The sequence below is a fragment of the Labeo rohita genome, unplaced genomic scaffold, assembly GCF_022985175.1.
Source record: "Labeo rohita strain BAU-BD-2019 unplaced genomic scaffold, IGBB_LRoh.1.0 scaffold_1453, whole genome shotgun sequence".
NCBI classification, from domain to species: domain Eukaryota; kingdom Metazoa; phylum Chordata; class Actinopteri; order Cypriniformes; family Cyprinidae; genus Labeo; species Labeo rohita.
Window position 1 is genome coordinate 1 of NW_026127619.1, and position 3,949 is coordinate 3,949.

Here is a 3,949-nt window from a genome sequence, read left to right on the forward strand (position 1 = left end):
ATTGAGTTATTTAGTTCCCTTTTCAGATATTTTCTCTCCACCAGTTTCGCCATTTCCTTTTTACAATCTTTATATTGATCATCAACTGAATTCGGTGCCATATCCAATTGAACTTCAGCAGCAGCTGTGTGATCCTGCATCAACAGGAATCATAATAATCAATCATCAGTAATCATGTCTGTAATATTCATACTAGAACACAATCTTACCTGTCCTAGAGCAGCTAAAATGAGAAGAAGAGCTTCAATGATCAGCAACATCTTGATTCAGTCAAATCCCTCAGACGATCTAGTAGATCTAGTGATGAGAAGGTGCTAAAAGACAACTAGAAACACAACAAGGTTTAACAATAATGTATATACTTCAGTAGGAACTTGTGCATAAATTTGCATAATGACCTTACTTTAGCCCCACTCTTACCTGAAAATACTGTTGCCTGATTTAGCTCAGGAGCAATGATGAGAACAACAGAAAGGTTTTCCGCTCTCAGCCAGACACCAATGACTCTTCAAACAGATGACAAAGCTTTTTATATTGCTAATAATGTGTGTGTGTGTCTGTGTGTATGTGTGTGTTTTCTGAAGTATGACATCTTGTTGCATTCAGCTCAGCAAAACTGTTGAGCTCATCTAGTGCTATACTTGTGAATGTCTGTTTGTGGTTTCACATTGGACAAACAAAGACTTTACACACACGTTTTGGGCAGTTCTGACTCTAGGAAAGTTCCAGTTGTAAGATGTATTCTGAATGAAACAAAAGACATTTTTCCTTTGAAAAGTAACTAGCAAAAAAGTTGAGTGACTTATTAGACCGCTGGTTAACACTACACACACACACACACAAATTGGTTCCAAAAAAATATTCCAGGGCCCCCACACAAGACCTTGACCTCAGAGTGATTCAAAAAAGCTTTTGCCACTGTAGTAAATTCCCATTTATAGCAAACAAAATATGTGAGTGGAATAACATATCTAAAATCTAAGGGGGTTCCTCTTATGGTTCTACATAACCATATTGACATACCTTTTAAAGGTAGGTGCTATATAGCACTTAAAGTGGTTCCCCTATGATTATGTGGCAATGAACCTCTTTTAGTGTTACTTATCAGGTTACTTTTGATAATAGGAAGCATTAAAATTCTGTTAGTTTTATTAAGAATTTCAAACAATAAATACAGTTTTGGAGCTCTTTAGTGGTGTGATGGTATGCATGTGGTCCTGCTTTGCCTCAGTTCAAGTGAAGCAGGAGTGCCTTCTAATTAGCATGAAATTAACATGAATGAACATCTGAGGGCATGTTGAAAGATAAACAAAAAAAAGTATTCACAGTGCTTAAATTTTTCCACATTTGTTATGTTCCAGCCGTATTCCAAAAAGGATTAAATTCATTATTTTTCACCAAATTCTACAAACAATACCCCACGATGACACCGTGAAAGAAGTTAGTTTGAAATCATTGCAAATTTATAAAAAATAAAAAAGTGAAAAAATCACATGTGCATAAGTATTCACAGCCTTTGAGATGTTTCTACAACTTGATTGGAGTCCACCTGTGGTAAATGCAGTTGATTGGACATGATTGGACATGATTTGGAAAGGCACACACCTGTCTATATAAGGTCCCACAGTGCATGTAAGAGCAGAAACCAAGCCTTTAAGTCCAAGGAATAGAGCTTGGGAATCTACGTCACTGCGCATTGCATTCTGGGTAGTCGCCGCCATGTTTTGGACACGCTAAATAGCGTACAATGACAATAAAACATATGGCTGCCTTCTATTGTACCACACATAGGACCGAATTAATTTCTCTTTTGCGGTTTTTAATAACTAGATAGCACTGATATATCTGCCAGATAAAATAAACACACTGTAGCTTGATCTCAACCAGTTGATCTTGTAGGTGAACCACCGCTCTGCACATTTTGTGTGTATCGCCCATGTCTGTTCTATTCAAAAGTAAGTGCCCTGCGAACTTAAAATATTCCACCCTGATTACAGTTCGAAGACAGCGTATATGTTCCATTCAATGAACATTAAAGTGTGCAAGACATGAATTTAAATTGCATTTATTTACAAAGGTATATTATGTTACAGTTCTCTAGTAAGTTTAGTCTTTATGTGAAAACGATGCAGGCGGTGGCGCAACGCAAATCCATGAATGAATATTCCTAAGTAACGTAAACTTCAACTAATTTTCCACTGCTCAGGGAATAGGGCAAATGAACATTGTGTAGGGACCATGTCAATCAGAACACAGTTCAGTCACGGAGCTCTCTTTGAATTATCTGAACCAGGTTAAATAAGAGATGCATGCCATATATGTAGAGCGACTGTAATTGAGAAACGCTGATGTATTTAATCATATATCATATCGCTCTGATTTCATTAAGGAATAAAGTGCAACACATTTTACTGGACTTAAATTGATCAAATACACGATTCCTTACAAAGAGCTGCTGAACCGATTATTTGATTCATAAATTATGAATCTGTAATAAATAATAAATACAAACGACAAAGCCAGATTTTGAAGTTGTTTATTTTCATTGAGCTTCTTTCGCCATTGTGTTGTTTCAAGCTGAAACACATAAAATTGCGCTTCATTTTAGATCCGTTCTCCACTCAGGTCATGTCAGCAGATATGGAAGTTCATGTCACAGCAAGCGTTCTCCATTCTAATGTGTTTTTAAATGTACAATATACATTTTAACATCTACCTCAACTATTACCCAATCTAGAGTATCTGTGTCCGAAAGTCCCAGAATGCCGTGCGCTGCTGACATCACGTTGCCATTCTCTATTGTCTGTAGGCCTCCGAGACAGGATTGTATAAACTTCCCAAAAATAGGTGTGCCAAGCTTGTAGCATTAGGTTGACGTCAGTATTTGACATTAATTTGACGTTGACTTAATGTTGCATTGTGGACGTCAGCTGACATCAGGATTGGACATCAAATTAACAGTAGCATTAGATGTTGAACTGACATAGAATTTTGGTCACCCATTGCCGCAACCAATATTTAACCAAACATTAACGTCTTATGACATTGTGTGCCTGTTGGGTTGTTAATTATTCCTGAATATTTCTCACTCCAGGCTGAAGTTGACTGCAGTTGTATTGTAAACCATGGCATTGTCAATGTTGCTTATCAATTTGAGCCCAAATGAGACCCAGAGAATATTAGTGAAGAGGATTGCGCAGAACCTGTGCGAGCACGGCTCTTACAGGACATTTCAGAATGGTATGTGTTTTTGTTTGTATAAAACTCCAAGTTGCACAGCTCACCAAGCCGGTGTTTCCCAAAACTGTAGTTCCAATGAAAATACGCACACAGCATCACAAAGTTTTGTGGTTGGAATGCCAGCTTTTGACCTGTGGTTAGAAGCATCTATGACATGTGGACTTTATAAATCTTTACTTTGAGCAAAATAAGCAAGCTGGCATTCAGTACAATCTGTAGCTTTCATTTCTAATATATACAGTACAAAATATAATTTACGTCTTGTAGTTTGTCTAGAGGTTTGAGCGCCCAGTCAGATTTAGGTTTTATTTAGGTTTTCTGATAATCTTTGCATCTAGATTTGAAACAAGCATTTGGTTTCTCTTTTAGGCTCTTTACTTCTGATATACATGCTTCATATCTCAGCACTTCTTACTTTCTGTACTTCTTTCACTAAACTTTAATTACAGTTGTTATTTTGTTAAAGTTGCTTTGTATTTAGCTAATAAGAATGGGTGTGTTCTGAACTGAGGTGTGATCTGCTGAAGTGTGATCAGGATATGTTAAATAGAAACTGCTGACCTCATCATAATGAAACACTTGTGAATATCTTTTTTTCACACTCGACAAACTGTGAGTTCCTAGACATGTAAAAAACAACTTTTACATGCATTGTTAGTAGTTGTAGTATTTGTAATTTGAGCAGTTCTGACTGACTGAAGTTACAAAG

The 3,949-nt window shown here is 36.8% G+C and overlaps 1 long non-coding RNA gene across 1 annotated transcript; it reads right to left on the minus strand.

Moving 5' to 3' along the window:
- LOC127158322 (uncharacterized) lies at positions 1-509 on the minus strand. Its single transcript, XR_007826129.1, has 3 exons — positions 421-509; positions 210-325; positions 1-134 (listed from the first exon to the last, which is right to left on the minus strand). It is a non-coding gene; the product is annotated as an uncharacterized LOC127158322 (long non-coding RNA).
- Positions 510-3,949: the final 3,440 nt, after the last annotated feature.